The sequence below is a fragment of the Peromyscus maniculatus genome, chromosome 1 (genome assembly GCF_049852395.1).
Source record: "Peromyscus maniculatus bairdii isolate BWxNUB_F1_BW_parent chromosome 1, HU_Pman_BW_mat_3.1, whole genome shotgun sequence".
Lineage (NCBI taxonomy): Eukaryota > Metazoa > Chordata > Mammalia > Rodentia > Cricetidae > Peromyscus > Peromyscus maniculatus.
Genome location: NC_134852.1, coordinates 187,819,392 through 187,841,741, shown reverse-complemented (window position 1 = coordinate 187,841,741; position 22,350 = coordinate 187,819,392). Strand labels below are relative to the sequence as shown.

The 22,350-nt window shown below is 37.6% G+C and overlaps 1 long non-coding RNA gene across 2 annotated transcripts in view; it reads right to left on the bottom strand.

Moving 5' to 3' along the window:
• LOC121823472 (uncharacterized) overlaps positions 1–20,228 on the bottom strand; it is a 40,568-nt gene extending 20,340 nt beyond the window's left edge. For both annotated transcript variants that reach the window (XR_013048259.1, XR_013048260.1), the window contains exon 1: positions 19,969–20,228. This is a non-coding gene — a long non-coding RNA (uncharacterized LOC121823472). The remainder of the gene's footprint in view (positions 1–19,968) is intronic.
• Positions 20,229–22,350: the final 2,122 nt, after the last annotated feature.

The window sequence follows — 22,350 nt, the reverse complement described above, 5'->3', positions numbered from 1 at the left end:
AAAGATAAGATTCAAACCTAGTAACATATAAAATTTTTGAAATTATTTATTTGCTGAATGATTAACTTTTTTGTATATGTGTGCCTGCATGAGTCTATGTGCACCAAGTGGGTGCACCTGGAGGCCAGAAGAGGGTGCCATATCATGTGGAATTGGAATTGTAGGTGGTTATGAGCTGTCTGATGGGTTCTAGGAATGGAACCAGGGCCTACTTAAGATTCATACTTGCTTTTAACCTTGGAGCCATCTCTCCATCCCCTTTACATCTGAAATTTAATTGGTTCACATGGATCCTAAAACAAGGCCTATTAAAGTGTGTTATTTAAAATATTTTAAGCAAATACTCTTAGGAGCTGAGCAAATCTAAACAATCAATTTGCTGAAAAGATAAAAGCAGTGACAGCATGCTATGTCAAGCCAGTGAGCTGACATGTTTTCTTTGAAGGTACCATCTGTAGATGATCACGTGTTAACATAAGAATGTTTGGTAGTTGTGTGTAACTAACTACACTTTAAGAGCAGGAAACAGGTGATTAGTTCCATAATGATAGAACACCAAAAAGAGTCTTCATATCTATGTACAATAATGATTTGTAGCCTGCCTGTTGGGAAGCCTAATGTATTGAGAAGAAATGTGGAATTTTATTTGTCCTAGAACCAGTCTTGTAAATGGCCCCCATTCCAGCTTTCATTAGTTATAGCAATTAATCTGGTTTATATATTAGAATCTGGCAAGACTTCATTTAAAAAAAGATTCTGTTCATGCAAATGAAAAATATCCAGGATTCAGTGTATCAGCTTCTTTCTAGTCCAGGTAAGGTTTACATAGTTCCTTTGAGCTTCTCTGAAAACCAGCCTTCCTCTTGCTTTGCATCACTGCTATGCTGTGGTCTTCCTCCTTTTCCATGGCCTATGTTCTTATAAACAAGTTTAACCCATTCCCACTGCAGGCGAAAACCATAACCGAAGCAAGAGGTTAAAAACTACAGCATGTGCCTAAGTGTACCCATCTTCTATACCTTATATGTGAAGCTTTGTTATTGTACGGCCATCCTCTTTGTTTAATGTATCATTCATGGGTTCTCTACACTGCTGAGGCAGAATAGTTTCCATAGAAACCATTCGGTCCACATGAAGACTTACACACTTCCTGTTTGGTCCTTTAGAGGAGAATTTTCTTACCCCTGGTCAATTTTCTCTAGGAGACTACTAAGACTATTGATTTCCTAGAATTGAAAGCTCAAATTTGGATTGAAATCTGATACTTTTCTGTCTTGCTCTCTCAAATTATTTGAGGTCAGTATTCTCTTGACCAGTAGAAACATGGCTAAGCACTGTTAGAAACATGTGGAGGACATCAAAGCATGCCATAATTTGTTATAATCTATGTTTTTACTTATAGACAGACACAAGATTTAGACAATTAGTTTTTACGTGTACATGTAATTATCGTTTTCTGGAAGACATTCAGTTTGATAGGTGATCTAAAGAAAAAGTGATCATTTTAATGATACATTTGTGCATCACTTCTTCTAATCCGTAATAGAGAGTAGTTTTCCTCCCATAGGCTTTAACCTTATAGCTCTCTGTACTTTGTAGGGATAGAATTAATTCCATTTCCCTTTAACTAGCTAGATGTTTACAACTTAAACAAGAAGAACATGTGATACAGAAGAGAGGATCAGGGAGATGTACTGAACTGCATAAGAGCTTTAAAATCCAACAGTAAGAATGGGAATTTCAAAGATAATATTCATTAGGTGTGTATTTTAGGAAAAATTATTTAGCTTCCAAAAGCCTCAGTTCCTCCCCATGTAAAACTGAAAGCATAGTTCTACATCTTGACAGTATCATAATGACAGAATGGAAGCCAGTGTCTTAAGGTCTTTCCCTAATATTTGACAGAAGAGATGTTCACAACATTTAATTACCTTTCTTTTTCTATCCCCTCCCACTTCTACCAGGATAATTTGATTAGCCTACTAATGTTTATAAAAACTCATTACACTTAGCATTAGTAATATCATTTGAAATAGCTGGTATGGTATTTTCTTTTCTAAATTGGAAAATTAGTATCTCAAACATCCCTAAAGTCCTTTTATTAATCTTGACAAAGATAAATATTTGTTTTAGCCCATAGGTAGGTAATAAAGTCCATTTCAACAAATAGTATGGCAAAAACCAGCCTTTGATGCCACTATAGACACTGTTTTATATGTGTAAATTGAGATAGAGAACTGTGACTGGATCTGTTTTGGAAAGGACCAAGTTATGTCATTTGTTTGTTTGTTTGGTTAGATTGGGGTTGGTTTTTTTTGGTTTTGTTAGTTTGCTTGTTTGTTTTGTTTTTACCTCAAAACCTCAAGTGAGTGTTTGGGTAGAGTTATTCCAATAAATATTCTTTGAGGATATTATAAAAGGTATTACTTCCCTGATTTCTTTTTTAGTGTGTTTGTGATTTGCATATAAGAAGGCTATTGGTTTTTTGAGTGTTAATTTGATGTGCTGCTACTTTTCTGAAAGTGTTTATGAGCTGTAGAAGTTTCCTGGTGGAGTCTTTATGGTCTTTTATGTACATAATCATATCATATGCAAATAAGGATATTTTGACTTCTTTTCATATTTGTCTCTTTTTCATCTTCTTTGGTTGTCTTATTCTCTGGCTGGCTAAGACTTCAAGTACTATATTAAACATGTATTAAGAGAGTGGTTTTCCTTGTCTTGTTCTTGATTTTAGTATATATGGTTTAAGTGTCTCTCAGTTTAGCTGATATATATGATGGGCATGCTGTAAATTGTCTTTTTTTTTAATGTTGAGATATGTCCCTTGTATCCCTAGTCTCTCAAGGACTTTTATCATGAAAGGATGTTGAATTTTGTCACAGGCTTTTTCTGCATCTAATGAGACAATAATGTGGTTCTGTATTTTGTCCTATTTATTTGGTGGATTATGTTTATCCATTTATGTATGTTGAACCCAACTTGATCATAGTAGATAATCTTTTCATGTGTTCTTGAATTGTATCTGCAAGTATTTTATTGACAATGTTTGTATCGATGGTTCCTAAGGGATATTGGTGTATGATTTTATTTTTTTTGATGTTAAGTTTTGGCGTGGTTTTGATATCAAGGCTGTAGTGGTTTCAAGTGAGTGTTTTTTTAATTTATTTTGTTTTTTAGATTTGTTATTCACTCATTGTTTTTATCTGGATGTGTGTATGCCTTCATGGGGTTATGTGTGCAACTTGGCAGCAGAAGCCTGTGTGGCCCAAAAGATAGTGCTAGATACTCTAGAATTGGAGTTACAGGTAGATATGATCTGTTCTTTGGATGCTGGGAATGGAACCCAGGTCCTCTGCAAGAGCAGCAAGTACTTTTAACCTCTAAGCCATCTTTCCATCTCCAGGTCTGTTTTTAATCTAAATGTTCCAGAGTAATTATTTTCACTGACAGAACACATATCCTCATAGTTTAGTTGATTTATATTTTTATGCTCCCCAATTCCAGCTGTCTCTCTCTACACTCCCTCCTTCCATCCTCCCCCATCCTCCCAGCTCCCATCCTCACCTGCCCCTAGGCCATCCACAAAAACTATTGTTACTATATTTTGAACTTACTACATCACTTACTTAGGACCACATGGACTGATGGCTTTATTATCTCTGTCAAAGTTACTACTTTCTTTCTTCATAAAGATCTCATCTATCATGATCCATTCCAGAGAGGGGAAGGGTGATGGAGGATATGTTTAATTGACACTAGGTCAATTCTGACTGAAGTTCCTTATTGAAGTTCCAATGCAAAATTAGTGCTTCCATAGTGATTCGCTAGTGTTGTGGCATATTAGTAAAGATGTGTCACAGTCTTTTATGCTGAGGAATATTTGTTTTTCTGTTTGTTTGTTTTGTTTTTGTCTTTTGTTTTTTTTTTCATTTTTTGTTTTTGTTTTTGTTTTGTTTTTTGGTTTTTTTGAGACAGGGTTTCTCTGTATAGCTTTGTGCCTTTCCTGGAACTCACTCTGTAGTCCAGGCTGGCCTTGAACTCGCAGAGATCTGCTTGCCTCTGCAGGAGGAATATTTGTTTAATGATGCAAAGATATATTGTGTTCTTTTATGTTACATTTGTCTAATTCTGTGAAGCTGTGTTACTTTGCCTGTCTAAAACAACTGATTGGTCTAATAAAGAGCTGAGCAGGCAGTAGCTAGGCAGGAGAGAGAAATAGCAGGGTTGGCAGGCACAGAGAATAAATAAGAGAAGGAAGAGGGAGCAAGAGGGAAAAGTGAGAAAAGGAGAAGGAGAGAGGATGCCAGGGGCCAGCCACCCAGGCACACAGCCAGCTATGGAGTAAGAAGGAAAGAAAGGGATATAGAATAAAGAAAGGTAAAAGTCCAGAGGCAAAAGGTAGATGGGATAATTTAAGAAAAGCTGGCTAAAAATAAGCCAAGCTAAGGCTGGGCATTCTTAAGTAAGAATAAATTTCTGTGTATTTATTTGGGAGCTGGGTGGCCTGCCCCCAAAGAGTAAAGAATAAAAAAAAAATAGTGTCTAATGATTTAGCTATGCTTTGGTGACCTGGGCCTTAGAAGTCATAAAAGCACTTTAAGAAGTACAGTAAGATGTACAGCCCATCTAGCTAGGATGAACATGTCTTAAATTCTATGATTAACACTTGTTACAAGAAATAACAGTAGAAAGTTATTTATCATTTCTCCAAACCCATACAAAATTAAAATCTTACTGGTTTATTGTTTAACTCTGTAAAAATATTAAGTAAAGTTAAAATACAGACAAGTCAATTTTCCTAAAGTTTTTGCTTTTTAAGGGAGTCATCTGTACACAACTAAATATCATCTACCTCATTGGGGTGACTCATTTTTGGAAGACTTTTGTTACAGAAGCCTAACTTAGTGACACATAGACCATGTTTTGTGTGACTAGGAGAAAGATTCAGGTCAAGTTTTATTGGTTCCTACTCTATCAAATTTGGCAGCACAGCTGTGAATATATTCTGAAGGAGCTGTGTCTCCGTGGTCCTGTGGTGAGCTGCCAGATATTGAAACCGCATGAAAGTCAATCAATATTGCATAGACAGAGAACAAATCACAATCACCCTCTGTCCAGGAAATGCTTGAACCTATCAGCTTTCATTAGCTGTGCAAGGAAATCGTTATTTGGGGGCCCAGTTATACCCCAGAAAATCAGCAAATGCTTGTCTCTGCCTATGAATAGGCTTACATGACTCCAGGTTCTTTAGAATACACAACAAAAGCTTCTGGGTTTTAATTGTTAATTTGAACTTCCCATTTCTGCTTTTGTCTCCTCTGCTTAGCGATCCAAATATGGGTTATATTAGTTGATGCCACAATTGTTTGAAACCTCACATCAATGAAATGCTGCCTTCTCAAAACCCTCTAGAGAGGTGGTCTGTCTTTCTTTTTTTAGTTCTTTAATTGGATTTATGTACAAGACGATGAAATTCAAGGATTCAGAAATAACAAGGAGTATTACTATAAGGACAGGATATCCTCATTCCTTCTTGGTGTTGTTGTCTAGGGAAGCTGTATTTTTCGATGGGTGAATAGGTAAGTAGTTTCTCTGGCAATAGTTGGTAACTGGCACTAGTTGAAGGCATGTTCAAATTGTATGTATGCACCTGAAAGAAATTAGCTAAAATTCTAAACATAGATATAAAGAGAGCAAACTGAAGAAAGGTGGTTGATATCTTTTATTTGTTTTAAAGCTCATAACTACTGTCATAATTATTCAAACAAGTTAGGTAAAGAAAATATACCATTTTCCTCTCTTGGGCATTAAGTTTCTGCTAAACTATTGTTATAGCAGTTGCAGAGTTTTGACAAGGAATACAATGCTATTATGGGCCAACATTACACTATCAAGTCCTAAATGTTTTTTATAGATTTACAGTACTTTCTTTTTAGTCTACTATATAGTCTATTTACTTATATATATTTACTTATATATGTATATTTACACAACACACACACACACACACACACACACACACACACACACACACACATATATATTTCAAGTAAATATACAATCTCCATGTTGGCTTTATAAATGGCTTTCCCAGTCTTAATTTGCCTGTATAAATTTTTAAGTTTTCATAACTAAATGTAAAATAAGTCATCTAGACTATAAATACACATATAAACTAATTTTAAAAATAAATGACTAACCTGTTAGCAGTAATTATCTGTGAGCTGTAGAATTGTAAGTACATTTTATTTTTGTTATGCTTTCCTAGGTTCTACTGACTTTCTATATAGTTACTATCAGTTTTGTTTTGGTTAAAAAATATAATTTATAAGAGAAAATGTAATTATTGACCTAGTGATTTGCTGGTACTCTTAAAAGAGCTGACATTTTTCAGAGTTATGTAGTCCATTTTTAAGAGAAGCTAAACATATGAGTCCCTTAAAAACAATCGATTCAAGACAGGCTATTATGTTAGATGTTTAATTATTTACTAAATCTAGCTTTCTGACCTTCAGTTGGAATTATTTAGCCTGCCAAATAATTTCCCTAGTGGGAAGAGGGAGTTCCATGTTGTGTGTTCTGTCTGGTGGATAGTAAATGGTAAACTGTCAGTCTGAACCTCTTACAGTACTTATTATTGTATAATGCCCCATACACACACAATGAAAATTAAACTTAGTGACATACTGTTAGGGAATAAAAAATGGAAAAATAATGGAATATCAATTGTGAGATTCATTTAAAATTTCCTGTTTCCTTTTATTAGTTCTAGAAGATGTTAAGAACAGTATTGAAAGTTCCCCTATAAAAGGATTCATAAGACAGGGACCTCATGTCTTTGACCAATATCAAATGAAAACCTGGCTGGCTAACTATCACATAAATGAGCTTGAGTAGACTCTTCCCAGTTGAGCTTCAACTAGAGACACAGAGTCAAGCCATGCCTTTATTTTTAGTCCACAGTTGTAAGATGATACATTTTAGAGCAGTATGTAACATAGCAATAAATAATTAATGCAAATAGATTTAGAATACTTTAGTTTTGTTCTACAATGGACTGAGGTTTTATCATTTTAAGAAAGTATAGTCTGTCAGTTATAGGTGTCTATGAAGGGCATAAGATGGAAGGAAACATTTGTATGAACCTCTATTCATGCTATAGTGGATTTCACTGTGATGAAGAGAATGGTAGGTGGCAGAATAGGCTTATTTGGGGGCTCTTGGAAGTACTTGGTGTTAGACTGACTCCATTGTTAGTCATTAATATCATGACTCATATTAATTGATCAGATTGATTTTGGTGGGTCCTGATTTGGACTAGCTCTTGAGAAATGCTAATTATATGACTGTGGAGAGTAGAGATGGGATCTGAGGAAAGACTTTGTACAGCCTGAGCTAGCCCAAAGTTATCTATGTTTTGTGAAGTAAGCCTTAGGACATTAATATAGACAATGAAAGACAGTGGAGAGAAAGGAAATGACACTCTGAGTGCTAACTTCTTATGTACAAAGAATTCGTGAGAACACAGGGATTGAACCAGGGAACCAGCAGGAGTCTTATGTGATTTTAGGACTGACTCAGAGTCATGCTGACATACTGGTGCCTACGTATTCCCCACAGTCCTACAAATCCGTGCTGCTCAACAAAGGTCCTGGGACACTTGAGGAGAACATGCTCCCTATCACAAACAATCCCAAATCGGTAATAAACACTAGCTTGTAATCAAACAAATGAGAAAAATCACAAAATAGACCTTGAAATCGACTTTTGCCAAAAAGACTTATTTTGTAGATAATTCATTGGCCAGAGAGATAATTCATTGGCCAGAGAGTCTGTGCCTTTTAATGAGTAAATGCAATAATTTTTGAAAGTGTAATTTTTTTCTCTTATTTCTTAAGACTTAAAGTAAGAATGAATATCTAAGTAGATGCCTGGAGGCTAGACTTACATAGATGAAGAATAAATGGTGCTAAGACCATATTTTTGTAATTATAGCTTATCCTAGTTTTAATGTCTAACATGAAGACCATACTAGAATTACAAATATTCTAACAAGGTATTTGTTTTTGTGGACATTCTAGACAGTAAGGTGTGTGTGTGTGTGTGTGTGTGTGTGTGTGTGTGTGTGTGTGTGTGTGTGTGTGTGTGTGTGTGTTTTAACCCAGGTGAGGGACTAGGATCTAGATATCACTGGTAGGCAGACAGATAGGGGAAGGGACCATGATAAGGGTACTGAACTTTCAAGATGGCCAGCTTCTTCCTCACCCTCCTGACCTGAGAAAAAAGCCTGGGGGCTTAAAACAAAAGCCTTTTAGACTATTTTTTTTCTCCTTCTGGTTGGCCCCTGAGACTGGACTTTCAACTGTCCTGTTTGCTTCAGGGTCTTTTCCTGTGTGTCTGCTGCAGGTGTGTATTTCCTCAGCACCAACAAAAGCCTCTCTTGAATCACAGACCCTACTGGCTCCTGTTTGTGGTGTTTGAGATCTCTTCACTGTTACCTGGAGTGCCCAAGATTTTTCCTCTTTTAATTCTTTCACTGACAGAGAAAATGAACCCATTCAAGACCTCTAGTCTGTATCATAGGTAGTTTAGATTATACACAAAGACTATTGAGTGAGTGACAGTTCTGAAGACCTTGATACAACAAGACCTTGCACAATCTCATTTTTATTAAATTTTTAAATTTTTGTTTGGTTTGTTTTAATTGGGGAAACGTGTAAGAATTTTGAGATTTCAGTAATGCTTTGTTCTGCCTTCTTACCTGACGACTGGATTATGCATCTTATCTATGCCAGACATGACTTTCACAGGACTCCTACTTGAGATATTTTTCTCCATGATGGAACAGTCCTTTATTTTGTTTTGTTATTTTATTCCAATTTATTCCCATAAGAATCTCTTCTGTATGAGGGAAAAGTTTCTTGCTCCATTCTCTCACGACCCCTTTGGCAGATTCTAGAGAGTTCTTTGACATAAATGTCCACTGGGACACATACACACAGATCCTCTCTCTCTCTCTCTCTCTCTCTCTCTCTCTCTCTCTCTCTCTCTCTCTCTCTCTCTCTCTCTCTCTCTCATGTATCTATATTCCACATGTACATGCAAAAACCCCTAGAGGCCTGAAGAGAATATCAGACTCCCTGGAGCTGGAGTTACAGGTGTTTGTGAGCCACAAGGTGCATGTGCTTAGAATTGAATCCAGGTCTTCTGCAAGAAAGCAAGTGATCTCAACTGCTGAGCATTCCCAAAGTCCCAAATCTGCCTCCTTTGAAAACACTTTGTCAGCCGTTTCTTTCAAGCAGAGTATTACTTGATGGTTGGAATCAAGTTTCACCATTGAATTAATTTTTTTTTTTCACAAGAGTTACTAGAATTGAACAAGACCCAAGTACCCCACTGTCTTATGATGAACTCAAGTAATTTCACAAATAACATGACAGAGATATTTGGTTCTTTGCTCTTTTAGGACCATATAGTTAGCATTACTCCAGTTAAAATCCTTGTTTTCCTTTTATTTTTTTTAACATTTAAAATATGTGTTTTTTTTCTTATTTTATTTTAGGAAATTTTTAAATTCATTTTACATACCAAACACAGATCCCTCTCTCATCCCACCTCCTGCTCAACCCCTTCTTCCCCCCATCCCCTCCTTTGAAAGGGTAATCATGGAGAGGGTGCCTGAACTGTCCTACCCCGGTAATCAGATTAGTGAATACCCTGTCATCTAGTAACTGATGGAAGCAGATGCAGAGATCCACACCCAAGCACCAGGCTGAGTTCAGGGAGTCCTGTCGAAGAGAGGGAAGTGGGATTATATGAACAAGGTAGGGTGGGGGTCAAGATCATGATGGGGAAATCTACAGAGACAACTGAACCAAGCTTGTAGAGATGCACAAAATTTAGACGGATAGCTGTGGAGCCTACATGGGACTGGACTAGGCCCTCTGCATACAGGAGACAGTTGTGTAGGTTGGTCTGTTTGAGGGACTCCTAGCAGTGGAATCAGGATCTATGCCAGGTGCATGAGCTGGCTTTCTGGAGCCCATTCCCTATGGTGGAACACCTTCCTCAGCCTTGATGCAGCAAGGGAGGGGCTTGTTCCTACCTCAACTGAATGTACCAGACTTTGCTGACTCTCCCTTACCCCTTTCCTCTTGTTCTTAGGAGCAATGTTATAGATCTGAAAAATGGTGGCTATTGAATGAATGAATGAATGAATGAATGAATGAATGAATGATGTGTCCTTGTCATTGGTTTAATAAAAAGCTGACCAACCAATAGGTAGGCAGGAGGGGTTAATTGGGACTTCTGGGCAAAGAGGAACTCGGGGTTAGACTCATAGGATACCCTAGGGAACCACTGAGGAATTCAGATGTACAGAAAGAAAGAGAGGTAGAAACTGATTAAGTTATAAGATCTAGTTGGGAACAAGCCTCAGCTAAAGGCCAAGCTATTGTAATTAATAATGAATCCCAGTGTCATTATTGGGGAGCTGATGGTCACAAAAGAAAGTCTGACAAGAAAGACCTGTTGCAATTCCCTATCTTTTATGAAAATTTATGGCTTCTGTCTTGATGTATATAGATCTCATGTTTATCCTCCATCTATGAAGACCTGCTATACATCTCTCCTCTTCCCATTTGTACATTGTGATTACACTAGAATTCTTAGTGAAATCCATACTAATTGATGTATCAATAAATTATGAAAAGACAGTTTTCAACTGAACTACCTTAATGCATTGGGACCCCGTCACTGTTTTAGCCTCCTCTTCCTTCCTCTTCTTTTCTTTTTTTTTCAAAATAAAATATAATAAGATGAAGCAAACACTATCATATTGAAGTTGGACAGAACAGGCCAACAGAAGGAAGAGTCCTAAGAGCAAGCACAAGAGTCAGGGACAGTCAGAAGTCCCATATTATTACTAATCTAATAGCTATAATATATATGTGGAGGACCTGGTACAGACCCTCATAGGCCCTGTGCTTTGCTGCTTCAGTTTCTGTGAGCTCATATGTGCCTTGCAGTTCAGGGTTCTCCTGGTGTCTCCCTCCCCTCTGGCTCTTACAATATTTCTGCCTCCTCTTCCATGGGGTTCTATAATCTGTAAGAGGAATAATTTTATGGAGACCTCTGATTTAGACTGTCTCTGCATAATGTCTGGCTGTGGATCACTGCTTTTGTATCCGTCTGCTGTATGAGGAAGTCTCTCTGATGGTGCCTGGATGAGTCACTGATCTATTAGTATAGCAGAATATCATTAGAAGTCATTTTATTGATTTTTTTTAGACCAACAGTGTTTGGTTTTCCCTAGGTCTCTGTTCTATCTAGTCTCTGTTTCTTGCTTACACAAGCAGTGTCAGGCATATGTTCATTCTTGTTAGTGGGCCTTAAGTCAAATAATTTGTTGGTTAGCTACTTCCACAAGGTCTATGCCACCATTGCCCTAGCGTATTTTACAGGCAGGACAAATTGTAGGGCAAAAGTTTTGTGGCTGGGTTGGTGTGTACATTTCTCTCTGGGTAGTCTGCAGGATGCCTTCCTACACCAAAGACACCAGAACATAGGGGTGAAGGATCCACATAGCCTCAGTTCAGATTCTTCATATTCAATGAGTTGTGTGAATGTTGTCCTCAGTAATGGGCACCCCAGCTGTCAGCTTGCAGAGAGCAAACTTTTGTTTTAACAACAACTAGAGTTGTTTAGGAATTTCCATGGGACCTCACTGGCTAAAAACTCAATTGAATGTAACCAAGTGCCACCACTGGAATCCTTGCTTGGCTACAAGAGATGGCCAGTTGAGACTCCATATCCCCCATTACTAGGAATCCTCATTAGAATCACCTTCACAGATTTCAGGAAACTGCACTAAGTTTCCATATCACCATAAATGTCTCCCCAATTTTAGCCATCCCTCCTCCCTCTCTCTTCCTCTATCCATGCAACCTGATCTACCTATTCCTGTTCCTACCTGCCCCCAGTCTGCCTGTAAAAGCTATTCTATCTCCACCTCCCAGAGAGATTCATGTGTCCCTGATAGACCCCTGCTGTTTACCTAACCTCTTTGGGTCGACAGATTGTAGCTTGGTTATCATTTACTAATGGCTAACATCCCCTTGTAAGGGAATACATACCACATTTATTTTTGTAGATCTGGGTTACCTCACTCAGGATGATTTTTTTCTAGTTCCATCCAATTTGCCTGCAAATTTCATGATGTCATTTTTTTTAACAGCTGATCAATACTCCATTGTGTAAATGTACCACATTTTCTTTATCCATTCTTTTGTTGAAGAATATCTAGGTTGTTTCCAGTTTCTGGCTATTATGAATAAAACTGCAATGAACATGTTTGAGCAAGTGTCCTTTTGGTAAAATAGATCATCCTTTTGGTATATGCCCACCATATTGATTTCCATAGTGGCTGCCAAAGTTTGCACTCCCACCAGCAATGGCAGAGTATTCCTCTTGCTCCACATATTTGCCAGCATGAGCTATAACCTGTGTTATTGATCTTAGCAATTCTAACAAGTGTAAGATAGAATCTCAAAGTAGTTTTGATTTGCATTTCCCTGATGGTTAAGGGTGTTGAACATTTCTTTAAATGTTTCTAAGCCATTGGAAATTCCTCTATGTAGGATTCTCTGTTTAGATCCGTACCCTGTTTTTTAATTGATCATTTGGTTTTTTGATATCTAGTTTACTGAGTTCTTTATATATTTTTCTAGTTTCTTAAGTTTTTATGTATTTTGGGTATTAGTCCTCTGTCAGGTGTTTAGTTGGTAAAAATCTTTTCCCATTCTAAGTCTGCTACTTTGTCTGATTGATAGTGTCCTTTGTCTTACAGAGAATTTTAAGTTTCATGAGGTCCCATTTATCAATTGTTCTGCTTCAGTATAAGTGTTTTGTTCAGAAATTTATCTTCTGTGCGAATGTGTTCAAGGCTATTCCTTACTTTCTCTTCCATCAGGTTTAGTGTATCTGGTTTTACATTGAGGTCTTTGATCCATTGGGACTTGAGTTTTGTGCAGGGTGATAAATATGGATTTATTTGCATTCTTCTTCATGCAGATATCATTTGCCTACTACCATTTATTAAAGATGTCTTTTTTATAGTGTGTATTAATGACTTCTTTATCAAAAATCAGGTGTCCATATATGCGTGGTTTTATGACTGGGTCTTCGGTACAATTCCATTGATCAACATCGGTTTTTATGCCAATGTAATGTGGTTTTTATTTCTATAGCTCTAGTACAACTTGCAGTCTGGAATGGTTGGACATCCAGTGTGGGATGACTCAGCTCTAACAGGCCTGATGGCCAGCTGGCCCAAACCAGTAATGAGAGCATGCACATAAGATACTTCCTGAGAGCCAACCTGGGTCTGCCTAGGGGTCTTGGCAACAGCAGCTGAGGCATGATCTGAGATGGCTTGGGTCAATGAGAGGCAATCATGCCACATCAGCACATGCATATTCATAAGATCTTCCCTCGGGGCAGGTGGAGGGTATTTAAGGCTTGCTTCTTCTTGAATAAAATAAAACGAGCTTGCTGTTTTCAGCCTGATGCCCAGGGTCTGTTTCTTTGACTCTGTGCCTCTGTGCCTACTCACCTCCTCCCCCAAGGGAACCTCACAGGACCCTACAACAATCCAGCAGTTATTTTCTTGTTCAGGATTGTTTTAGCTATCTTGTTTTTGTTTGTTTGTTTGTTTGTTTTTTGTTTTTCCATATGAAGTTAATTGTCCTTTCAAAGTCTGTAAGAATTGTGTTGGAATTTTGATGAGGATTACATTGAAGCTGTAGATTGCTTTTGGTAGGATGGCCATTTGACTATGTTAATCTTACCAATCAATGAGCATGGGAAATCTTACTATCTTCTGATATCTTCTTCAATTTCTTTCTTCAAAGACTTGAAGTTCTTGTCATACAGGTCTTTGACTTGCTTGATCAGAGTTACATCAAGATATTTTATATTATTTGTGGCTGTTGTGAATGCTGTTGTTTCTCTGATTTCTTTCTCTGTGTAAGAAGGGCTACTGATTTCTTTTAAGTTAATTTTGCATCCATCACTTCACTAAAGGTATTTATCAGCTGTAGGAGTTCTCTAGCAGAATTTGGGGTCACTTTTGTATACTATCATAATATCTCAAAATAGCTAAACTCTGACTTTTTCCTTTTCAATTTGTCAGAGGCCACTAAGAATATACAGCAGATGACAACTAATATTTAACATGTTGACCCACCAGATGAATAATTCTTTCATGGGGAGCCCCACTAATCAAAAATTGTGGGGTTACTGGCTGTGCATACCATTTGTTTCTGTCTGTAATGTTCTCTGTGCTGCCACAATTCCTTCCTAAAAAGAACAGCTATGGGGTTCTTTCCACAGCCCATTGGTGGTATATTTTGTACTTTTTGGTCACATATATCTGTGGATGGTCAGAAAGATGATCTCTTCTTAAGGTGAATAGTTTTGATAAATAAAAAAAACACTAGGATATTTTTCATAGCTCAGACTGACATAGGAAAATAACAGTATTCACAGATACAAAGACAGCCTTTTACACATTTAGCTGATTTAAGACCTCAGCAAATTCAAAGTAAACTATTGTCTTGCAAATGAAATGCACAAGAACAAGTTCCCAAGTGTCTGTTTGTTGAATTAAATTCAGGCAAAAAGCAACTTTAGTAGACATAACTCCTTGTACAGATCCTCTCAGCAATGGACTCTCAGCGCCTATGATGCAGGACTCAACGTTCAGCCAACTAACTGTTTATTGTTTAGGTCCTGAATTCCAGTGTCACTCTCCCTCAAGAAATACTGGGTGCTTAGTCTACATGCATCCTGACTTTGCTTTACAGACTGCACATCAGGGAACTTAGCTGACAGCCAATCATTGCCATGGTCACTCACTGGCCAGTTAATGTGACATCCCAAGTCTGAGAGAAACCGTGTGATTTCTCATATGTTATCAGAATGGTTCAGTTTATAATTGTTTACTCAAGAAATGTTATGTGACCCTCAAAATGTAACTCATGTATTTGTCCAGAGTTTTTTCTGTGAGAGAGCTGTGTAGAGAGAGTTGTGTAAGAGGGCTGTGAAGGGGAGAGATGTAGTTGTGTGGAAACAGAGATTTTTTCTTTCTTTCTTTCTTTCTTTCTTTCTTTCTTTCTTTCTTTCTTTCTTTCTTTCTTTCTTTCTTTCTTTCTTTCTTTCTTTTCTTCTTTCTTTCTTTCTCTCTCACTTTCTCTCTTTCTTTTCTCTCTCTCTCTCTTTCTTTCTTTCTTTCTTTCTTTCTTTTTTTCGAGACAGAGTTTCTCTGTATAGTTTTGGCACCTGTCCTGGATCTTGTTCTGTAGATCAGGCTGACCTCGAACTCACAGAGATCTGTCTGGCTCTGCCTCCAGAGTGCTGGGATTAAAGGCATGTGCCGCCACCACCTGGCATCAATTTTTTTTTTTGGTCAAGATTTTTCAAAGAGAAAGTTACCATAAGAAAGTGTGTTTCTTTTCTTCCTTACTCCTCAGATAGATAAAGTCTAGTCCTTGCACATTCATGGATTTTTTTTGCATACCTTGGGTGCTGCTGGAGGCTGGCCCTCCAGGCAGTGACATCAATTTGTATCTCCTTGATCTCCTTTAGTTATCTTATTGCTCTAGCTATAATTACAAGTACTATATTGAATAGATATGGAGAGAGTGGGCAGTATTGTCTTTGTCCCAATTTTAGAGGAATTACTGCTTTGAGTTTCTCTCTACATAATTCAATGTTGGCTATCAGGTTGCTCTAAATTGCTTTTATTATGTTTAGATATATTCCTTGTATCCCTGATCTTTCCAAGACTTTTATCATGATTGGGTGTTTGATTTTGTTACACTCCTTTTCTACATCTAATGAGATGATATTGTAGTGTTTTTGTCCTTCAGTTTGTTTATATGGTGAATTACATTGCTAGATTTTCATATGATGAAACATCTCTGCATCTCTGATCTACTTGATCATGGTGGATGATCTTTCTGATGTATTCTTTGATTCTGTTTCCCTGTATTTTATTGAGTATTTTTGCATCTATGTTCTTAAGAGAAATAGGTCTATAATTCTCTTTCTTTGTTGAGTCTTTATGTCATTTCAGTATCAGCGTAACTGTGGCTTCATAAAATGAACTTGGCAATGTTCTTTCTGTTTCCATTGTGTGGAACAATTCGAGAAGTATTGGTATTAGCTCTTCTCTGAAAGTTTGGTAGAATAGTGCACTGAAACCATCTGGCCATAGGTGTTGTTGTTGTTGCTGTTGAGAGACTTTTAATGACTGCTTCTATTTCCTTAGGGGTTATAGGTTTTTTTAAGTTGTTTATCTGGTCTTGATTTAATTTTGGAATGTGATACCTATCAAAAATTGTTCATTTTTTTTAAATTTTCCAATTTTGTGGAGTACAGGATTTTGAAGTTTGACCTAATGATCCTCTGGATTTCCTCAGTGTATGTTGTTACATCCTCCTTTTCATTTCTGATTTTGTTAATTTGGATATTCACTCTCTGCTTTTTAGTTAATTTGGCTAAGTGTTTATCTATCTTCTTGCTTTTCTCAAGAACCAACTCTTTGTTTTTATTGATTCTTTTTATTGTTCTCTTTGTTGCTGTTTTATTGATTTCAGCCCTGAGTTTGATTATTTCTTGCAGCCTACTCCTCTTGGGTGTGAGTCCTTCTTCTTCTTCTTCTTCTTCTTCTTCTTCTTCTTCTTCTTCTTCTTCTTCTTCTTCTTCTTCTTCTTCTTCTTCTCCTCCTCCTCCTCCTCCTCCTCCTCCTCCTCCTCCTCCTCCTTCTTCTCCTTCTCCTCCTCCTCCTCCTCCTCCTCCTCCTCCTCCTCCTCCTCCTCCTTCTTCTTCTTCTAGAGCTTTTTGGTGTGTTGTTAAATTGCTAGTATAAGGTTTTGCTGTTTTCTTTTATGTAGGGACTCAGTTCTATGAACTTGCCTCCTAGCACCACTTTCATTATGTTCCACAAGTTTGGGTATGTTGTGTTTTCATTTTCACTGAATTCTAGAAAGTATTTAATTTCCTTCATATTTCTCTCTTTTTCATTCAGTAGAGAGTTGTTCAGACTTTGTAGGCTTTTTATTGTTTTTGTTGTTGTTGCTATCTAGCTTTAGTCTGTGGTGGTCTGATAAGATACAGGGAGCTATTTAGGATACAAGGAGTTAATTTAATTTTCCTGTATGTTGAGACTTGCTTTGTCTGAGTATGTGGTCTGTTTTGGAGAAAATTTCATAAGATACAGAGTAGAAGGTGTATTCTTTTGTGTTTGGGTGAAATGTTACATTAATAATCTGTTAGGTTCATTTGGTTTATAATGTCTGTTTTTGAAGCATCTCAGTTTGGTTTTTGTCTGGTTGACCTGTCCATCAGTGAGAGTTGATTATTTAAGCCTCCCACTATGTGTGAGGATCAATATGTGATTTAAGATGTAGTAGTGTTTTCTTTTCTTTTCTTTTTTATTTTTAAGCTTGGATGCCCTTATCTTTGGTGCATAGATGTTAGGAAATGTGATCCTAGTGGATTATTCCTTTGATGAGTATATAGTGTCCTTCCCTATTTCTTTTTATTAGTTTTAGTTTCAAGTCTATTTTGTTAGATATTAAAATGGCCACACTAGCTTATTTCTTAGGTTTAGTTTCTTGAAATATCTTATTCCACTCAGTTGTCCTGAGGTAATGTCTATCCTTGATGTTGAGGTGTGTTTCTTGGGTGCAGCAGAAGGATGGATGCTGTTTTCATAACCATTCTGTTAGTCTGTGTCTTTTTATTGGTGTATTGAGACCATTGATATTGAGAGATATCAATGACCAATAATTGCTGACTCACGTTATTTTGTTGTTTGTGGTGGTAGTGTGTGTGTGTGTGTGTGTGTGTGTGTGTGTGTGTGTGTGTGTCCCTTCTTTGGATTTTCTTGTGTGTGATTATTTATTTCCTGTGTTTTCACGGGTGTAGTTAACCTCCTTAGGTTGGAGTTTTTCTTCTAGCACCTTCTGTAGAACTGGATCTGTACATAGATATTGTTTAATTTTCACTTTATCATGGAATATGTTATTTTCTCCATCTATGGTAATTAAAGTTTGGTTGGGTATAGTAGTCTGAGCTGGCATCTATGGTCTCTCAGAGTCTGCAACACATCTGTCTAGGCCCTTCTGGCTTTTAGAGTCTCTACTAAGAAGTCAGGTGTAATTTTAATAGGTATGCTTTTATATGTTACTTGGTCTTTTTTCCTTGCAGCTTTTAATTTTTCTTTGTTCTCTATGTTCAATATTTTGTTTATTATGTGATGAGGAAACTTTCTTTGCCAGTCTAATCTCTTTGGTGTTCTATATGCTTCTTGTACTCTTGCCTTCCTTAGTTTAAGGCATTTTTCTTCTGTGATTTTCTTGAAAAAATCTTCTAGACCTTTGAGCTGGGTTTCTTTTCCTTCCTTTATGCCTATTATCCTTAGGTTTGGTCTTTTCATAGTGTCCCATATTTCCTGGATGTTTTGTGTCAGGAGTTTTTTAGATTTAACATTTTCTTTGACTGATGCAATCATTTCTTCTATTGTATTCAAACCTGAGAGTCTCTTTTTCATCTCTTCTATTCTCTTCGTGAAGCCTGACTCTGTAATCCTGTTCAAATCCCTAAATTTTTCATTTCCAGAATTCCCTCCATTTGGATTTTCATTATTGATTCTATTTCCAATGTCAGGTCCCAAAAAAATTTATTTATTACCTCACACTTCTTATTTGTGTTTTTCTGGATTTCTTTAAGGAATTTATTAATTTAATCTTTAAGGGCCCCTATCATATTCATAAAGGCTGTTTTAAGGCTGTTCTTTTTCTGTGCTTCAGCTATGTTGGAATATTCAGGGCATGCTGTGTTGGGCTACCTGGGCTCTAGTGGAGACATATTGTCCTGGCTGCTTGAATGTGCTTTTACACTGGTGTCTCAGCATCTGGGTTTGGAATGATTATAGGTCTAGGAGCTGATTTCTGGATTTGTCTTTGTTGGGTGGGTGATTAATTTCTTGGTTTCAGTTTCCTTTCTGGATTTTCAGAGAGTGTGGTATCTGTGTGTTGCCTGTTTTCCAGTCTTGTTTATTTGGTATGTTCACAGAGAAGGAATGCCTGCTGGTGTTGGATGCCGGGATACTGGGATGAGTTGGGGACGGAAGGTTGGAGGCAAAGGTCTTTGTAATCTATTGGAAATCAGAGCCAGAGAGGAAAGGGAGACCACAGCAGGTTTTCTGTTATAGAGCTGGGGATGAGACTGGAGAGACTGTATCTCAGGAGCAGTAGGAGAGGTGTGGGTCTGCCTTCAGCCTACTTGTTGCCCTGGGAGGAGCAGCCAGCCCTTGGGTTAGCAGTGGATGCCTGCTAGAGGTGGGGTCTGGGACAAAACAATGAGTGGAAGGAGCAAGCTTAGGAGGGGATGGTTTGCGGACTCCACAGGGGATGTGGGCAGGGGTAAGGGAAGGCTGCAGCTGGTGTTCCCTTGCAGGGATAACAGTGGTGGCTTGGTCTGGGGGAAGAAAGAGGAGGAGAAGGTCTGTGGGCAGCCTACCTGGTATTCTGGCACGTGTAGCCTGTGGGTTGAGCAGGGGGTGTCTGCTGGAGTTTGGGGCTGGGATACAATAACTAATAGAAGTTTAAGAGGGGATGGTCTGTGGGATCCACAGGAGATGTGGGCGGGGGTTGGGGGGAAGCTGCAGCTGGTATATCTGCTGCATATACCAGGCGCCAGGGACTAGGCTGAGGTTCTGGGTCTGGGGAACAGAAAGAGAGGAGAAGCTCTGTTTTAACCTGCTTCTTAAAATAATAATCATTTTGGTGATTATTTTTATGAACTTATTCCCGTTTCCCCCATAATCTCTGACAGAGTTGGAAATTTATTATTATAATGACCAAACATAACCCGTAATTTACTAGTTCTTCTACTTACCCCACTTAAGTCGTTCATTTTTTTTTTCTTCCAAATCTGGCATAGTTTCGTTCTAGGTTTCCTTTTACCACCATTCTACAGGAATTTCCTCACCCCACTCAGACTCTGTGTCTCTTCCTCCATTTTCATTTCCCAGTCTCTCCTTCTCTGGAGCTGGATCTTCAAGTATTTGAAGGTCTGGTGTGGGGCTGTCATATTCTTTATTGGCCTTTTGACTTGTCATACCTGAACACTTCCTTATCTTTAAGCACCCACCTAGTTTCCATGGATATGGAATCTCAGGCTAAAATCCATATTCTCAAGGATTCTGAAGTGTTTTTCAGTGTTCGGTGCTATTTCTGAGGGATCTGATCGTGTACTTGTTGTTTTAACTTTTAAAATAATCCATATATTTTTATTTTCTGGGATTTGTTTTATAAAATGTTCTTATCTTTAAATTCAGAAGTTTGACAATTATGTACCATAGTAGGGGTTTTTCAGTCTGTGAATTTGACCTTTAATAGGTACCTTTCTTCTAAAAATACAGGTTGTGAGAGTATTTATTTGATAGTAAAAAAAACCTTACAGTTTTTCATTTCTTGCCCTGAGTATTTAATTATTTAATTAATTTGAGCCTTGCCTCTAACCCCACAATCTGTCTCTGTCTCTGTCTTTTCCTTTCCCTTTCTCTCTCTCTCTCTCTCTCTCTCTCTCTCTCTCTCTCTCTCTCTCTCTCTCTCTCTCTCTCCTCTTTCTCCAACATTCTTTTATGGAGCCAGTCCAGGCTAGCCATGAACTTATTGGCCTTGAATATATGATCCTTTTGTCTCTACCTCTCAAGAACTGGGATAGTAGACAGGTGCCACAATCTCTGGCTTTAATTTTCTTGTTGTTAAAAAAAAAACAAAAACTGATGCACCACTTCTGTCATTTTGTTCCATTTTCCAAGATCCTCTTAACTGTATCTCCCACTGTGTGCATGTGTTCCTGTTCTCACATGGTTTTAGTTTTGAAGAGCTCTTTTTTGAAATTCTATGACTGTTACTTTATATAGCATCTTTGTTTCCCTTTGGAGAAATTAATTATAGTCCTGGAGCTATTTCCCAGTTCTATCTGCTTTTACAGCTTTTGAATTCCCTTTCTCTTTGTTAAAAGCCCTTTCAAATATATTAAGTCTGTGCATATGGGCATATTTAAGATTGAGGCACATTCACATGGTGAGCAGATATGATGTTTACTGCTGCACATCGGCAGGCATTTGAAACTGGTAAGCATCACCACTATGGAAGTATTAATCTAGCCATGTTGTGACCTAACTATCTCTGTTCAATAACTAAAATATTTCTGCCCTTTAATAATTTGTCATTTCTTATCAGTTGCATCTACTCTATGCCCTCTTTGTCATTGGCAATATGCAACCTTTATACTTGCTTATTTCAGCATACTAGTTATGTGCTGGCAGGTGTAAATTTTGTAATAATGTATACAGAGTGTAATACTTGAAGTTTATACAATGTGGAAAAGGCCATCTTAGAGGGATCTCTGAGTTCTGCATGAAGAGAAGCACCTGGGATGAGTACCATGAACATCGTTGATAAAGACATTGATCCTTAACTGAGTTGTAAAAGATGTAGAAGGATTTTCTCAGGAGATGAGAGACTGGAAAGCTTTCAAAGAATAAGGCAGAACAAGAATGAGGTTGTGGGCAATGAGACTGCAGGCTTCCATGTAGTGCTGCAAGTTGTACATCCTGTGCATGGCTAATGGGTGAACACAAGGAAAGGATTTGAGTTCATCAGCTCAGATCACAGAACTTTTCTCACTGTGTTCTGAGGATCTGTGCAAGGCACCATGCTTATCAAAAGGAGCAAGAATCTGTTTTTCTATAGATGGAAACAACAATAAGCATCAGTGATGTTGGGCATAACTATATATATAGTTCCAAACAGGAGAACATTGCATTTGATTGAACCCTGAAGGAAGAAACATATGTAAAAGATTTCTAATTTAAATAGAGTATAATAAGGAACATGCTGAGATGGAAGGGTAGAAAATTAGTGTTAGAGGATCATAGAGGTACAAAAGGTAATTTAAGAAGAACAGGAAGTCCTGTTTGTCTGGTACAAAAAGGCCACATAAATGTAGCATGGAGTATGTAACATGACGGGTATGGCATTGAGTGCTAGACTGAGAAGTTGTTCTGACTTCTGGATCCAAAAATTTGAACACAGAGTCCAATCTACTTAAAATGGCAACAGATGATGTCTATGTACACCCATGTCTACATTCTAAACACACACGTTCCAGAATAATGGCTTCCCTTATTCCTTGAGGATGAAACATCTTTAACTGTGGCAGTAGTCTCTCAACTTGTTTTCCTCATTGTACCCATCATCCTCTTTC